Source organism: Porites lutea, chromosome 4 (assembly GCF_958299795.1).
Source record: "Porites lutea chromosome 4, jaPorLute2.1, whole genome shotgun sequence".
In the NCBI taxonomy this organism is placed as follows: domain Eukaryota; kingdom Metazoa; phylum Cnidaria; class Anthozoa; order Scleractinia; family Poritidae; genus Porites; species Porites lutea.
Window position 1 is genome coordinate 39,632,702 of NC_133204.1, and position 18,438 is coordinate 39,651,139.

General features: G+C 39.7%; 3 pseudogenes; 2 read left to right on the forward strand and 1 right to left on the reverse strand.

Annotated features, from left to right (window-relative positions):
• On the reverse strand, nt 1-1,318 carry LOC140934661 (uncharacterized; annotated as a pseudogene).
• A 1,966-nt stretch (nt 1,319-3,284) lies between these two features.
• LOC140935681 (uncharacterized) lies at nt 3,285-4,663 on the forward strand (annotated as a pseudogene).
• A 7,179-nt stretch (nt 4,664-11,842) lies between these two features.
• LOC140933547 (uncharacterized) lies at nt 11,843-15,497 on the forward strand (annotated as a pseudogene).
• Nucleotides 15,498-18,438: the final 2,941 nt, after the last annotated feature.

The window sequence follows — 18,438 nt, forward strand, 5'->3', positions numbered from 1 at the left end:
TTAATTCTCAGAAGTAACAGAAATCAGTGGCTGATAATAAGTAGAATTAATGTTCACATCTTGGGATTGAAAGGGTAAATTATTTTACAGCTGTTGGAGCTTTCCATCCAACTGCTGTTCAATGTTTTTCAAGGCTGCCCTTTTTTCCTTGGCAGATCTTCGCAAACTGTTTGACTTAGCAACCCAAGTAAGGTTTCTTGAATCTTCAGCCCTATTAGCAAATTTTTAAACTGCACATCAATCTAATCCATTGTCGCCATTCTATTAAGCATTTTTTCCTGGGGCACTTTAACTCTCTTCTGCTCTTCTAGGAAAGATACTTCTGTACCACGACAGCAAATGACATAAGAAGTTGCTTTGATATTTGGGCATTGGCAAGGCCTCCAACTGATTCAATATGATCATGAATAATCCTCTGTGCAATGAACGATCTTTCTGACAGGTTCTCAACTACCACTTCTTTGTTGACCGAAAAGCCTCGTTCAACTGTGGCTTGACCATGAGACATTAGCAGCAGTAATTCAACCACTCTCCACACTTTCACCAGTTGCTTATCACCAGCCATGTGTTCATACAATAGTGTGTCAACTCTTGAAAAGGGTTCACTGGGGTCAAAATCTTCAAAGTCAGGATTACCTGCACATTCATCCAGAAACTGTCCAAACTGATATATCACCTCATCACACTCATCATCCTTCAATCTGTGGGCTTCCACAAGAATTTCCAGAACTCTTTTCATTTTGTTAACACATCGTTCTTTCTCTGATGCCATTAGCCTTGGATACAGACAAGACAGATTTCTTACCAGCCGATAATTCATTGGTGTTTTGTCAAGCAGTATAGACGCTGTTTTAGCAAGAAAATCTTTACATTCCATTCTGAATTGAAGAACTTGCCTTTCACTCAATTTCCCAGACTTTTCTTTCACCATCTGTTGTGCCACAAAGCCAACATCAACTTTCTGGTAGTCTAACTGCTGTTCTTTATCAGAAGGCTTTAACCTCAGGATCTTCAAAGGAAATGTTGCCTAAGTCACAAGTTCACCCTTGATAAACCTATTACATAACGATTTCAACAAAGTGCACAATCTAATACTCATGATTGGCAGCATAGATTTATCAGTCTGAAATGCTGTGAGAAAAGGATTGACCTGTTTTGCCACTGATGGGAAGAAGGCGATCTTTGCAGTCATCATGTGACCACAGCAACTACTACTGATGGTCTCATAAGATTTGGATTTGGGATCAGTCACTTTCTTTGCCTTAACAGCATCAACATATTTGACAATATGAGGACCTGGACCTGAAAGTAAGCATCTTCAACTCCTAGAACTGATTGACCGTTGTTGTATAAGACAAACTTGGACGTGAATTGGAACACTTTAACTGGGCTCTGTTTAGTGGCATTTTATCGCTGACAGCCATACAAATCCTTTTCAGTCAATTTGCAAATCTGTTTACTTTACAACCGAAACAGATAAAACTTGCAAGGTATGTATAAATGCAGATTCAGTAGTTAAACAAAAATACTAATAGAATTGATAGGGTGTCGGCGAACCAGAATGCCTGTAGGACAGTTTTTTTTTCAGCTTTCGATCTTTTCTCAGTTCTTTCTCTGTAATGAACGTGAATGAAAATTGTCTTGATATTTTAAGTGTCACCTCTCACTGCACAAGTCAATTTGAAATTTCCGGCGATGTGATATTAGGCTACCATCAGTGAAGTGGTGTTTGTGAAGGCAGTGAAGCGTTATGTGAACATGGGAGCAAACCAGTTTGTCAAGGAATTCCGAAGAAAGTGGCAGGTGAGAAAGGCCATGGCTCACAGAAAAATGGTCATGGCCAGGAAGGACAAACAACTCCAACAAGACTACCTCTAAATGAGATCATCACTGACCGTTCAGATCTAGGCTGAGAGCAAGCCCTCCCGAGACACAGGGGTAGTGGAGGGAAAAAGGGGAGGAGAGCTAGCTCTTGCGTCTCATAAATTTGAATATCTGCATCCCCAAATGGGATGCAAAATGCTGATTGGTTGATTGTTAATCAGATGATGAAGTAATTTCCTTTTGTGCCCACTTTGATAAAGCAAAACAGAAAAATTGGTATTGGAAACCTAGTGAGAATTTCTCACAAAATCTAAAATTTGCATTGGATTTAGACCTGAACAATGCCAGGAAGTGGAAGCATTGCTTCGAAGAAGAGTTGTACTTACTGTTTTGCAACTAGATATGGCAGAAGCTTAATATTTCAACTTTTCACTGCAGAAGCTGCCATCAAAATGAAGTGGCAGTAAACAGCCTTAGACGTTTGCCCATCGAGGAGTATCATCGAAGACCAAATTGAAGAGGTAGAAGCATGCACATTTCTGCCACTTCATTGGCAGAATTAACTGAAGATGAGTTCAAATCAGCTGCCATTCAAGTCTTGTCTGAGGTACTATACCAAAAAAATGCGAGTTTCTTGAGAAATTGTCCGAAATTTTTTTTTGCTCATTTTTACATCTTGAATGACTTATTTTTCATCCAGCATAATTTTTTTGCCAGTATTTAATTGATATAGAGAAAAACTGTAATTTCCTAGAAACTGTCGCTTTGTTGTCATGATAACGGGTTTATTTACGCGTCGTTTTGGAGCCGAAGAATCCTTGTTTCCAGGGCCAAAATAGGGCCAAAAGCTAGTTTTTTTGACCAAGGATCATCTATTGGAAGACTGGTACCCAACAGTCTCGATTTCATGTGCATGCGGTAAACAATCAGCCATTTCGCAATTGTGAAGTTGTAAATCTTCGCAATTGAACACTAGTTTGACGTACAAAATGCCGAAATTTTTGTCTCAAAGACGCAAGAAAAGAAAATTTTATGTAAATCATTTTACTAGTAGGCAAGGAGTGAATGAAGAAGAGTTAGTGCCGGTGGAAAGCACTTCAAGTGGATCGGCAGTGAGTTCTTTGCATGGTCAAGAGGAAGCGAAGGAATGTTCAGCCTCGTATCAAAAGCTTGTGACAAATGCTGAAGACAAGAAGCCTGAACCAAAGGTACAAGATAAATATTCAGAAGAAGATAGTCCCACTATCACCGGATTTAGATTTTTTGATATGGAGGTGCTGTCATCTGTTTTTGAGCAGCTACGGTGTGGCGATTGTGGCAATTTCAGTCTTATGTTGATGGAAGATAGCACAAAGCTGAAGGGATGTGCCTCGACTTTGTGCTTGTTGTGTGAACACTGTCGCTGGAAATTTTCTTTCTGTACTTCAAGATAGCAAGGAAAGAGCTATGAAGTAAATCGGCGTCTTGTGTATGGCATGAGAACTATTGGCAAAGGTTATGCTGGAGCAAGAAAATTCTGTGCTATAATGAACATGCCTTCACCTCCAACTGAGACAGCTTTCATTTTCAACTCATGAGTCATCGGCCAACACGTCAAAATCATAGCAGAAGAGAGTATGAAGAAAGCTGGTCAAGATGTTTATGCTCTCAAAAGCCAAGGAACTCCATCTGCAACTGGACCAGTTAATTGTGGCATTTCATGTGATGGCACATGGCAAAAGAGAGGTTATTCCTCACGTAATGGCTGTGTCACTGAGATATCCATGGACACAGGAAGGGTGCTTGATCCCCTTGATGTAGAAGCCCTTAGTCAAGGATGCAAACAGTGTGAGCGCCATAAACGCTTGGATAAAGCTTCTCTTGAATACCAGACTTGGAGAGCTGAGCATACCAAGTGCAAAGCAAACTTCCGGGGATGAGCACCAGCCATGGAGCCAGAGGGAGCAGATCGCATATTTCAGAGGTCTGTTGAAAAACACAACCTCAGATACACTGAATTTTATGGTGATGGTGATAGTAAGAGCTTCACAAGGGTGAAAGGAGTTTATGAAGATGATGGAATAGAAATGGAAAAGAAGGAATGCATTGGTCATGTCCAGAAGAGAGTGGGAACTGCACTTCGTAAATTAAAGCGAGAGAACCCAGGCTTAGGAGGCAAGGGTAAACTGACGGATAGTCAAATAGACAAACTTCAAAACTACTATGGCATAGCCATAAGATCAAATGTTGGAAACCTTGCTGGCATGAAGAAAACAATTCATGCTAGCCTAATGCATTGTGCATCCACTGAGCAATGCCCCCTTCATGACCACTGCCCAACAGGCAGTGCAAGCTGGTGCCGTCATCAGAAGATAAGGCAAATCAGACCAAGCTGTACAAACATGGACCTGGCTTACCTCTTGAGGCAATAACAAAGTTAAAGCCGGAATATGTTAGACTCAGCAATGACATTTTACTGGAAAAATGCTTGTATGGTAAGACGTAAAATCAGAATGAAACATTAAATGGAATGATCTGGCAGAGAGTCCCAAAAGAAGTTTATGTTGGAAGGGAAACACTAGAACTATGACTGTATGATGCAGTTGCTCATTTTAATATTGGAGCAGTTACTGTTAAAAGAATTTTCCAAGCCTTCAACATTCCCCCTGGAAAATATACAGAAGAGGGTTGTAAGCTTCTTGATCAGCTACAGGTGGATATAAAAGCAAGGCAAGCACCAAAAAGAGAAGAAAAGTCATAAGAGGACTAAAAAAAAGAAAAGAGGACAAAAACAAAGAGATGGTGTGAACTATTCCTCTGGACAGTTCTACTGAGTTGTCTATGTAGAAACTCTGTTACAGTCATTGCAAATTATATTTCTCAAACGTTAAACCATTTTTTCTCATAATTTTATATTTTGCGGAACTATGAACACTCTAGCAATCATAACTTTTCATGGTTTTATTCAATTCTTCTCATTTTTGGAGTGCGAAATCTTTGTATGTTTTTACATAAAATGAACTACAATCATTTACCTTGGTGTAATCTTTGTTGTCTGAGGGCCCAAAACTGGATCCTTAATTCAGTTTATTTTGATTGTCAATATGCTTATTGCAATAATTTTGTATCAATTCGCCTGATAAGAATGCCTTCAGTTCATTGCATAAAAAAAAATTGGTAGATGAAATTCCAAAAGTTTCAGCAGTTTTCCTTGTATGTCTTGGAGATAGAAGTGTTTTTCCAGGGGGTTTATTTTTAGCATTAGATGTTGCTATGGTAACTAAACAAGTCAAAATGTATAAAAATATACTCATCTCATGCTATAGTTTAAGAATACCTGAGAAAACTTTTGCAAAAGAACATATCAAAAAATGGTGATTTTTTAAGACTGTACCACCTTACTCAGGAACAGATTTCTCAACATTACATTGAAAGAAAATGGCTCTGCTCTTCACAGAGATTTGGTGGGTGTTGTCATGGACGAGTGTTACAGAGTTATGTGGACCAGAAAAAGGTAAATTGGCATTAACTATGAGTTTTTTCTTCATCTCGAAAGCTTATCAATCACTCCGATATGATGTTTGTTTTTCATACTTTAGGTTGGTCAGTAAACAGGAAACACAATTCTGCAGCTGCCACCTTTTGTGAGGCATTTGGAAAATAATCGACCCTCTGATCGTTTTGTAAGCTGGGTAACTTGAATGTTTATTCTCAAATCCTACTGAAGGCTGAAATTTCAGTTTTCTGCATTATATAAGAACAGATAAAAGCCCTTCTGGTCTTCATCTTCATGAAAATAGTGAGGACTGTATACAGTATTCTAGATGTGTTCGGATTTTATCTTTTATATATATTTAGATGTAATAATCATTGGATACACATGAATTTATACCAGCTATACTTACTGTACAGCTGATTCATTCTGCAGGGTAAATTAAGTTTTTACTTTTTAAACTACTGTATTGTTATTTTACATATGCATGTTGAGTTTTTTAACCTTAAAGTAAATAACAGATTCGGCCTTCTTGAGCGTATCTTTGCCACATGACTGAATTTTGAAAATATCCTATTTCCTTCTGATATCTGTCTCTGACATATGCTTTAACTTGGGTACAGCAATGGCCTTATCATGAGGGTCTACAATAGGTTTGGCGGGATGCGGGGTTTGGCTATTTTTCGTGGTGATACTCGGGATGCGGGCTGAAAACAGGAGCGAGATGCAGGAATTTTAATAACTAGTGGGAGCGGTATTTCTTATTTTTATGGGGAAGGGATGCGAGAATCGTAAGGGAAAAATAGCCGGATACGGGAATTTAGTTTTGTCTTGACTAAAAATCTATTTGCCTTGACTGAAAAAAAATGGTTCTCTAGTGTATACCGCCTTTGTAATCAAGCTACGAGTGTCAAAAGAAAGTAAAGCCTGTCAAATTTTGCCTATTATTACTTTTGTGTGTTGTTCGTCTTTTCTGGTTTTGCTATTTTCGTCGTTTTCGTCACTCGAAAAGAGGAATCAACTCACTGAGGTTAGAAGTCACGTTCATTAAGATCATGAACTGATATGCACTGATTCCTGTTTTGCTGACCGATTGGACCTTTTCTGCTTTTGCCTGGACGGACCTGTCGGACCTGGACGATCTTTTGGACTGAGCATTTGTTAAGTATGGCCACACCGTAACTGATGGAAGTGGACAATGACGACAATGTGGTAGACATCATAAATTGTGTGGCTCTGTATTACGAAAAGGTGCCAGTGGGAATGCGTTTCTTCCAAAAGAAAAATTTAGGGCTCCTGTTTCAAGGCAAGTGAAGACCTTGAAAGGTTGAAAAGAAACAGTCAGGTGAGTCGACCTGAGTTTAAGAGTTCAAGAAAACTCAAAAGAGGTCTGAGTTTCAATGACCTCATTATCCTTGTATTAGATGTATTATACGCTAACCTGGAATATCAATGGACTTTGCGTCCCGCGCTACGGTCGTCAAAGGGTTGCCACTTTGGATGGAGAAGCAAACTTCCTGCTTGGAAGGGTGTCCGCATTTAGTCATGCTATTCGATTCAATAGCACGTTTATATTTTCATAAAAGAGACCATTTTCTCAGTCTTTACAACCAGTGTGTTTATATACATTTTCTATGTCCTACACTCTACATAAACAATTGACAGAATTGGCTTCATTGCCTGATGGAAACTAGCAGCAAAGCAGTCGAATAATTGTAAGACAGACAGATGACATGAATCATGAATATCACAGGGACTTAAAATATCGAAGTAAACGTGTACCGGTGGACGGACGAAAAAATAAGCAAAACAGAAAATAAAGTTACGGTCGCTAATTGTGATGTTGAGAACCTTGACCATTAAAACTAACAATAATTGTTAGAAGGTAAGTCTTGAATAACGTCTATTTCCATAATCAAGCAAAAAAACTCGTAAAAAATGGGATGGGATGGGGATTAGGGCGTAAAATGGGGCGGGATGGCGGGATTGAGAAGAAAAAAAGGCAGGAAAGCAAGATTTGAGAACCCCTATTGTGGACCCTCTATCATTCGTTTATCTCGTTTTTTGGGTCTCCTTTAATTCTTAGGAATGTTTGAGTGTGGCAGCATATCAGTCATTAGACCTGCAAATCAAGCCATTAAATCCCTTATATGACTGTTGCAGCTATTGCACTGCTCTGTGTAAGTGTGGAAGAACCTCTTGTGAAAACTCTGGAAAGGTTCTGCCTTTTTAGAGTGATACAAGTGCATCAAACATCCCAGAAACAACTGGAGGGCAGTCACGCAATGTAACTACACAAGATCGCAAGATCTTCAAGAAAAGAAGGTTCAAAATAGCAATTGATGAATCTGCAAGCCATGGTTTTTCAAGGCAACTGATTGATGATGTTGTTAACAAGTGTGAAAGTATATTCACCATAGAAGATCTGCTGAGTGATTTTCCTGTAATTTCTGTTGACAGTGTGGTTTCATAGACCAATTATTTCTTGAAGACAGTCAAACAGAAAGCCACAAACTGTAGAAATTATTCTAGGCAGAATGTGTGGGGTGGGGGTTCTGTCTTTTTTACTATCTTCTCTGAGTAATATTGGACAGTAATCTTAAGCCTTAACTAATAATTATTGATTGATTAGTGCGCACTTTTTTCCCCTGAAATTGAGCTTCAAATTTGTTTGGTCAAGAAAACAAAAGACAAAATTTTGTCAAATTTGTTTGGTCAAGAAAACAAAAGACAAAAGCTTTGCAGTAACTGGTGTTCAATTAACAAATAAATTTAACGGTTTTGTTGTTTAAAGACACTTAACATCTTAAATTTGAATCAAACGCAATGCAGTGATGATATTCAAGCTACCAGCAGTGCTGTGAGTAGAAATAATGTTTATGAATTGCTGTTGTGACAATAATTCAAGTTGTGTATTTAGGTACATTAATAAGGACTTCAAGTTACAACATTCGTAAAACGTTTGACTTTTATTGAATACAAAAGCTTGTAAACAGGTGCTCGGTGCATGCGATATTTGTAGTAGCGAATAGTTAGAAATTGTTGTAACCATATTGTTAATGAGTTACCAGCTCTCGTTAATTAAATGGAAAAATTGAAGTTTTAATTCTCGGTGTTTGTCTTCAAATCTTTTTTTTAGAAAAGAGTGGTCAAAAATTAGGGTGCGTATTATACACGGATGCATATTATACACGGGTAAATACAGGTAATCAATTACATATCAATCAGTTAAAGATTAGTGTTGACAAAAACAAGTTCATCAATTTTCTTCACAAGAGTCATGGTCAAGGAACCGGCTTTTGTTATTTCTGACCTTCATAGATTGTCATTCAGATGCGTGTTTTTGTATGTTCAACATACCCAACAAAGCCGCCACACAAGGCATATTAAAGAGATCAAGGGCGACAGAAATATCCACAACATAAGTGACCAGTGCACTGATGGCTCGTACAAAAAATGCGAAAAGTTTCGAGCGCAAGACTGCCATGGGCACATACAGCGAATGAGAGCAGCTGTTTGGGACCAACGTGACCAAATCAAAGATCTGACAGCAAGGGATTCTAACATGGCCATTGCCTCATATGATCCTGAGGAAGATTATTACCTTGTACGGGCAACGAATGAGGGCAGTGAGACACTTCAAACATCACTCTCAGATGCACGCAATAACTCATTCCCACCAGGTGCAGAGGTAGTCAAAGAGCATTTATACATCATCGTCGATAAAGGGAAACGCCTCTAAGCCTTAAATGCTTAAAAAAGAAGCCCTTGTTTATGTTGCCACTGTCTGATTCATTTGCTCAGACCTCAGCCCCCAAATTGTCAACGGCAAAGTTTTCTCACTTTCTGAACAAGAATACCTTGATATTCTGGATGCACTTGACAGATTTTAAAAGGGCTGTCACACTGTTTGCACTCTCTTTAAACATGGTTCTTAAAGGTTTCATTAACATTTACTCAACCACTTTTCCAGGACTTAGTAACAAAATTCAAGGAGTTCATTTTCTCAGGCACATATTTTTTTGTCACAGTCATGCCAACAAACGAATACCTGTAAGTGCAAATAACTTTCGAAAAACAACGGATAACAGCTATTCCTTCAGCTTTCCAGCACAGAAAATAATGTTTTATCTAACTCAGCCAAGGCCGAGTTATTCAAAGCTGGGTTAAGGTAACCCAGGGTTAGCGCGAGATTTGAATTCAGATATGACAGCTTAAAAGGCATTTCAGTTTTAGTTCTTTTTGTCTACAAGATGATGATTGGAAGCTCTAAAAATAGCACAGAAAATTATCCGAGAAAATGCTTTTGAACACAAGAAAAAGAAACCCAGGTTAATTGCTAATCGGCCTTCGAACAACTGGGCCCAGATCATTTATCTTGTCCTTTACAGATCTAAGGTTCATACAAACAATTGCAAACCATTCTTCAAGGACTTTTCAAGGACCACATTAGATTTTCAAGGACCACCTACTAGGAATGCAATTTCACAGATTGTACAAAAATGCACATTTTCAGTCTACTCTGATAAGGCTTTCAGGCTTGAACTGTTTGCTTCACCAACTTCTCTACATTTTTAGTTCACTTGTCTTAAATTGATAGTTGATTATTGCATAAAACATTGAGCACTCTATGTAAATGACCTTTAAATTCTCTGAGCTATGATTTACATCCTGTCTTGGACAACCAAAAAGCATCAAAAAAACACTTTCCAGGCCACTACATTCAAAGCTGAAGGAAATTCAAGGACTTTTCAAGACTGTGCGAACCCTGACTGATCACTTTAGAGCATTTGCCTGAGTGACAAACGTTAACTTAGTAGGTTGCCACTGCTTTGGAGAGCACAAGAGAGCGGTTCAAGAGTTGCTCGAGGTGCAGCCGAAAGCAACTCTAGCCTCTTGAGAGCAAGTGCATCAAATGTTTCGTCTGTCAGAGCAATAATGCTCCCACCTACCTACTGGACAACCACGGGAAAAGGCAGGGTGACAATCCTACTGTCACTCTCACAGAACTTTGGGCAGAATTAGAAAAACGTTTTAGTAACGCAGCCACGTTGACACGGGCCATTCTCGAACGACCCTCTACAGCAGCTGCCTTCAGCAAAAAAGATGGTGCTAGACTCCAGAAACTAGCAGACTTATGCGCGGATGTAGACTGTCAAATGACTTAATTGCCAGGCCTAGCCTGCTTGAACTATCTGATAGCAATAAGTCCAATCATTGACAAGCTCCCAGCTTCCCACAGATCTAAATGGAAGAAGGAAATAGTGCGCTATGCAGAGGAGCACAACTACGTTTACCCAACATTTCATGAATTCTCAACAACGATACAGAACAAAGCAAGAAAGAAAAATCACCCTAACGTTTCGGCAGGAAGCCCTGCGACGAACCCTTGTGCTCAAGATCGACGTCGCGAGAATAACCAAAGACACTTTCCTCAATCTGGAGACGAGGTCAAACAAGCTCTGATGGACCAGGATATAGGTAACGTCCCAGAAAAGGGGCCCCAGAGCCCCCAAGCAAGAAACATTGTCTATTTCACAAAAGAGCTAGCCACGAGCTTATGGAGTGCAAAGCCTTTCACAAGATGACGATCAATGAGAAGGTGAAGTGGGTCATGGGGGAAAGACTTAGTTTTCGTTGTTTCTAGCCTCATCACGCAGCCAGCACGTGCAAGGAGAACGTGAAATGTAGTACCTGTAGCAGCAGGATGACACCATGACCTACTCCATTTAAGCATTGAAGAGAAGAAGGAGAGAGCTAAAGAAGCGGAGACAGCTAATGAGGCCCAAGAAAACATTAATGCTAAATGCACGTCGATATGTAAGGGTGCCCCTGGTGGACTTTCCTGTAGCAAGATAGTGCTGATGGATATCTATAGAGGATCAACCCAATGAAGTTCATCGAGTTTATGCTATTGTAGATGACCAATGTATGAAAGAAAATATGAGTCGAACCTAGGTTGGTGCGAGGATCTGGGAGTTGGATCATTGCAAGCCTTGTTTAATAAAAAAGGGATAGGTTCATTTGTGAAGAAAGTAGGTACACCAGAAAGGTTCAGGTTAATTAAAAGATATATGCAAACGTATTGGACAGAGATTGAAAAGATGAGTAGCACAATCACCCCTCCCATTTAATGGTCAGCCAGGTTTACAAGCGAATATCTCGCTATAGTTGCAAAGAAACACCGTAAAATTTTAAAATGTTTGGGGGAAATGGCAGTTCTTTCAAATGAACTAATCAATTTTCTGGTATTTCAAACAAAAGCCTATGAAAAATGGAACTACTTGTTCTAAAATGTGCTAATTTGGCATGTAATGCGTTACAGAAATGTGCACCTATGCGCGCATTCACAAGCTTACCGTGCCTTGTTAAACCACAAAGCAGTCCCAAAACAAAAGAAATCAATAAAGCATTAACTAAATACATAACTGGTGAAGTTTGAGGGGAATTATTTTATTATAAGGATAAAAAACATGAGATTACTATTTCTGGTCCCCATGTAACGCACCCGCTCACTCATTTTACCTCTTCAAGGTTATTCGCGATTTGTCACTTTCTAAAATCATAATACGAACTAAAACCCTGGGGCCGTAATGGGCTTTACTCAAGCTAACTTTATCTGTTAATTTGGCCAGATACACCTAATGTAGCTGATGCGAGAGCGATTTGAAGTTGACTGAAACACATTTTATCTTTCCACAATAGAGTTAATTGCAACGACAGCTCACAATATTAAACGGGTCTTTTCATATCAACTCTTGATAAACCTGACATCGAACCAACAACACACTGTTGGGCTTATATCGATCTGTCTCTGTTCCGAATTTTAGCTCTTTTGACATCACAAAACGCGAGATATTCTTGATTGAATAAAACTGAAACATTTTCTGGTGAAATTGCCGTGCTCACAAAGCATAACGAAGGAACAACAAGCGTGTAGGGTCGCGCAAACCATTTCTAACCGGCCATGAATCTTCCCAAATTCGGCGGACTTGACTCGCTTTCCTTCCCCAAAGAATCGCACGTGTTTAATGTCAATACAAGGGGTGGACGTCTGGCAGATTCAGGGCCTTTGTATTGCATAACGTGACGAAAACATGACATTTTCGTTCTTCCAAGTACGTGCGTGTGTTCATTCAAGCGATCAAGGAATGCAGCATGGAGAGCCAATATCACGGTCTTTCGCGTAAAAAAATTGCAGCGCTAAGGACAAAAGCAGAAAAGAAAGAAAAAAATAGGGCATATTATGAAAAAAATCGGGAAAAGTTAATTGAAAAAACTAAAGAAAAGCGAAGACAAAGCCGAGAATCTGACTCACGTCCGCAAACACGTGGCTCATTCACCATAAAGAAAGCCCAGAAAGGAAGCAAAGTAAAAGAGATCAGAGAAATGAGACGTGCAGCCGAAGAAGAAAGACGAAAAAAAATAAGAGAACAGACAAGAGAACGAGTGAGAAGACACCGTGAAAAGGCAAAAGAGAGCAATTTCGTGACAACAGACAAATCACCTGGATTTCAAAACAGAACCTCAAAAAAACGCGGAACTGATAAAGTGCGACACGCGCTTCCGGCCACACCAAGAAAAAAAGCACAGATATTAAAAACTGTGATACAGAGTCCAAGGACCAGGAAAATTTTGGAAGAGGAAGGATTAGTTAAGACACCAGAAGAGGAAAATGAGACAAAGGCTTTAAAAGCGCTAGCAGAAGATATTAATGAAGGACTCCAACACGTTAAGCAATCCGGGTCTAACGAAAATCGTGCTGCTTTTCAAGCCTTCAAATCTCTTGCTTTTGGGAGCAATGTGAAGAAATCAAGAGCAAAGAAGTCTTTGTCTAAACTGGTAAACCTTAACAGAAAAAGCATCGATCACGCAATTAGACGTAGAGAAAAGATACTAAAGGGAGAAATCTCAAGCTGGATCCACACAAAAAGAAAGATTCGGCATGACGCGTTGAGCGAAGAAGACGCCAAAGTTGTCTATGACTACTGGAGTATTGTTGCTAGCCGTCCAACAGGAGACAAAAAAGACACGTTAAAAAAGCGAGTTGGTAAAAAGGAATACCTGCACCACGCCCACCATGTGCTTGAGAAGACACAGACTGAGGCATATTTAGAATTTTGCAACTTGCATCCAGAGATAAAAATCAAACAGAGAAAGTTTGAAAATCTCAAGCCCTTTTATGTGAAGCAGGCCAGAGAGCAAGATCGGAGGTTATGCTTGTGTCGTAAGCACGTGGAAACAAAAATCGTTTTCACGGACTGCATGAAGTTTAGGAAGTTTTTGGTAGCAGATGACAACCAGTCGCCACCAATACCCAAAACACTGAACGAGGCAGTTGAGATGACTCTATGTGCAAAAGAAGAAGGAAGAGACTACCACAATCTGAAATGTATTGAAAGAATGTGTGAAGATTGTGGTGTTGACAAATTTCCTCTTTTACCTGAGGAGTCAAGTGATAATGGCCTAGTTAAGTGGTCACGCTACGAGTATGTACCTACGGGGAAATATCTACCAGATGGCACAGAGAGAAGAAGATAACACTTGTGCAGAAGGAGACACCACCATCGCAGCTGTTCAAGTATTTTACTGATATTCTTGCTGGATATCCAAGTCATATCTTCATGGCAAGGTGGCAAAGGGATCAGCTAGATAGTCTGGTAAATAATTTGCCGCAGGGACACGTGGTATGCATCCATGATTACTCTGAGGGTTACACCTGCAGAAAGCAAGAGGAGACACAGAGTGAGTACTTTGACATCAACAAAGTCTCTCTTCATGTTTCTATCTTGTACCGCCATGCTGTAGAGGCAGTGGATGGTGTCAGCAGCAGTGAGGAGGAGCCCAATACAATCAAGGAACACATATTTGTCATCTCAGATGATCCAATACAAGACCACGACAGTGTTCACAAAGTGCAGGAGCTGATTCATGGCTATTTTCAGAATGATCTAGGCTATCAGGTGGAGAAGCTTCATGAGTTCACTGATGGCTGTGCTGCACTGTACAAGTCAAGACACTGTGTAGGCGATCTATCATGTTCTCTTATGGATTTTGGCTACCACACACAGCGTTCCTACTTTGAAACCTCGCATGCCAAGGGAGAGCAAGACGCAGCTGGGTCTCACGTGAAGCAGAGGGTGAGCCAGGCTGTTTTACAACGAAAGGCCAGAATCACACATGCAGAGAGTATGTACAAGTATCTTGTTGAAAATTTCACCCTTCCCGTGGCATCCAGCTTTGACTCACCAACAAAAGCAGTGGAACTCAAACGTCGGGTCTTCTTTTTTGTTCCTAGTCAGGGAGAAGGGGCTGTAGATAGAAACAGACCTGGAAGGCAATTCCGGTCAGTCCCAGGAATCAGAAAATGGCACTGTGTTAAGAGCTTACCACAACAAGAGAAGGTCTTAACCAGACATCGCTCTTGTTACTGCACTGATTGTATACTAGATGACAAGGATCAATGCAAGAACAAGGAGTGGGTTGATGACTGGAAGGAAGTAGAAATCAAAAGGGAAGCTTCCCCAGCCACCACCAGGCAGTCCACAGCCACATCAGCTCTGGATAATGACACCATGGCACACATGGCTGATCTTGCAGCCAAAGGTAGCACTGTGGCCATAGCAGCTTTTGGGGATCCTGCTTATGATTTCTACCTCCTAAAAGTCACTTCCAATGGCGTGGAAGTGCTAGAGGAGCCAATGACTGATGACTATTCCTGCCAATACCCTAGTGGCAGTGCAGTTCTCAAAGGTCACTTCTTTTTAAGGGAAAATCTTCAAGATATGACCTACACTCTTGACACTAAACGTCTAGCTGTAGTTTATGCGGGGACAGTACGTGCTATATGTGCAGATCTTTCTGTGAAGAAAAAAAATCGAAATAAGCCAATCTACAAGCTGTCTATGCAGCAACATGAAGAGATCATTGGATCAATGTAAATCTTGTACATATTTGTTTATCATGGTAAAAAAAAAATCAATGATTTTGTTAAAACCTGTAAATTTGTGTAACTGACCACGCCCGCAAGGTATTATGGGTAATTAAAAATTGCATTTTATCTCTTCTCAAATTGCAATTAATTAAAAATATAAAAGGATATTGCCATCTAAGACTAAAATGCTTTGAATAAAACAATAAAGACAAATTTCCTGATGATTTTGATTTTTGACCCTGTGTTACACAAATGGGAGGGGTGATTGTGCTACTCATCAAACGATTTGGACTAAAGGGGCTAAAGTGGCTAATGGTGTGTACAGTACAACAGCTGAAGGTTCTACATCATCAGATCAAACCATGATGGACCTGCCTTTAAGCAAATAAGCACGGGCTTACAAGTGATTCAGACGGTATGATATATTTTTTGTGAAGAGATGTACTGGTAAAGAGCTGTGTATTTTCCTTTGGTTGATCACCTCGTACAAGAACTAAATGTCACAAGAGAATCGTTTCTTAGGACAATATCTTGTTCCAGCAAACGGCGGAGTACAAGATAAGCTTTATGAAACCAACAAAACCGATATTTCAGAGAAGAGAGACTTTGACAATGAAATTTTAAGGTGGCAAACAAAGTGGTCTCATTCAACTGATGAAAAACCAGTGACACTTACACAGACACTCCAGCACGCTAATCCAGACCTTTATCACAACGTGGTCACAATTATTACAATCCTCCTGATAATGCCAGTGTCAACTGCTACCCAAACGATCTTCCACGATGAAAACAGAGCGACTCGCAGCACTTCCCCTGATGCATGCTTACAGAGACATACCCATTGATGTAGAAGTGGTGATTCGCGAATTTTGCACCAAAAAGAACAGAAGTCTAGCTTTCAAATTTCTTTGAGTTCCACCAAGATTTCACATATGTTTGCAACTAATGTGTCGCTAGTCAGGTCATTAGGTTGTTGCTGTTGTTGACCACAACCACAACTGGCTGCATTTTGTTAAATATTCCATTATTTCTTGTTCAATATGGAATCCTGGCATAAGCGCCCAGATTGCACCAGATTACACCTCAGAGTACTTGAATTTTTAGAATTTTCTGGGAGGGCATGTCCATGGACCCCACTAGCATGTTATGCCTTGGGCTTTCCTTATGGGCGCTAAAGCGCACATGTTGTATCTGCTAGAAACGCTCCACCAAGGCTTACAAACAAAAAATGCCTAGGAACATCCCTGGAATTGGCATGGACTGTTGTTGGTTCAAGGGACTAATGAAGAAAGTTAGAACCTTTCAGGTTCAATTAAGTGCTTTTACACAAGACGACGAGGATGACAGTGCATCAACAGATTTAATGAATCTGGATCTATCGGAGCTATCAGGGTGCCATTTTGAAGGCATTTGGCATGCTTTGAATCTCGCATCCTACTCAACCCCCTGTTTTTCTTATTACGTTCAGTTATGGGCATATTTGTTTTTGTATTTTTGTTGCTGAGGGATTTGTCCCTCCTTTTGAGTTAAAAGTGTATATGAAGTAAAATTTTTCTCGCTTAATCTGAAAGTTTACGACTTTCTCTATTTGAATTTGTGGGTTTTACAAAAAAGAACCATTTCAATCAGTAGTTATCACGCCTGCAATGTTCGAATTTAGCGTCGGAAAGTGTCTCCATCTTACACACAGCCAAAACAATCATATTACATGGCTGTGACGTAGCAAACACTTCAGAACACATGTGTGTCATGGCGGACAAGGGAAAATCTTCAACCTCAGCTACTTATTGTGCTGCTGGTAATCCAAACATGACAGACTGTAGTATTAACACTGGCATGCAAGGCATAAGTATGCATTACTTCCAAAGGCTGCGACTTTGCAGAACAAATGGCCGCATTTTGTGCAGATTATAAAAAGATTTTGACCCTAAGACTCAGTCAGCTCTTTGTTCTGCACATTTTGATGAAAGTTGTTTTGTCGTCATGGGCATCCCTGTTTACGACAACAATAATTGGTAAATTCGTAAAAACCACCAAAGAGAAATCTAATCCCCGGCTCTCTACCATCTAAAGATTCTCTTTCTCCATGCATGTTTCGCCTGACTTCACGACTTTTTTATGGCAGATTTAGCTGCTTTTTCTGCATTAGTCCAGTTTTGGGACTTGGGTTTTCACCTTCTGAAGGTGAAATCCAAACCTAGAAAAATCTGTATTTTGCAAAGCATCTTTTTTGCAAAACAAGAACTGATTACGTGTGTAAGACTTCAAGTGCAAGACTTCACAACTGATAAGAACTTCTCTTTAATTAGTGCCATATCAAAGAGTTTTGAGTTTTTGCTCGGTAAAGTTAATTTATAAAAGCAGTAGCAAACTTTTTCCCTGTATTTGCATAGCCTGATATAAACTCCCGAGGGGTTGGGAGAGTTCTCAACAGTTACGCAAATCTGAGGCGAACAAATTCTCCTGACCCCTCTCGTGTTAATATCAGGCTATTTAGACACGGAAAACGTTTTCTACTGCTTCAATAGTAGTTCCTACTAATTTTTTGATTACTCATTCTTAACCTTTGTTTAGAAGATTTTTAAAGTTATTTGTTTCTATATTTTCTACAAGAGGACCCCCTGAAAACCACTTTCACCGATGAAGACCTCCTAAAAATTGTATTATTATTATTATTATTATTATTATTATTATTATTATTAAACCCTTAACCATTAACCTGCAAGCAGAGGTGACATTTTTCACAGTGTGAACTGGCAAGCAAAAAAAGTAGCCTTTGCCAATAACCATTCGCGTTTCTTTTGTGCATGCGCAATTTTCATCATACAATTTGCAAGCTTTATTCATTGCTGTAATCTGTGTCAATGCAAGAAGAGATGCCAACCTTTACTACTAATTTTACTGCAGGCAGTCCTCTATGCCAGATGTGATGCAAATGTATCCAACAACCGCAATGTCACTGAGAGGGTTCGTACTCTTAAGCTCTTCAAATTCCATGACTTTCAACGACTATTTCCATGACCTTTTCAAGGTTCCCATGACCTTCAGTTTAGCTGTCAGTCTAAAACCTTCTTTGTCTTATTTTTTGACCTTACAAAGTTCAACAGACACAAACTCCAGTGTCCACCAAAATGTGTGCCGTTCTTAAGCTGTCCATGCTTTGTCATCCGCACTTTTATCACTTTCCATAACTTTCAAGGGCCAACAA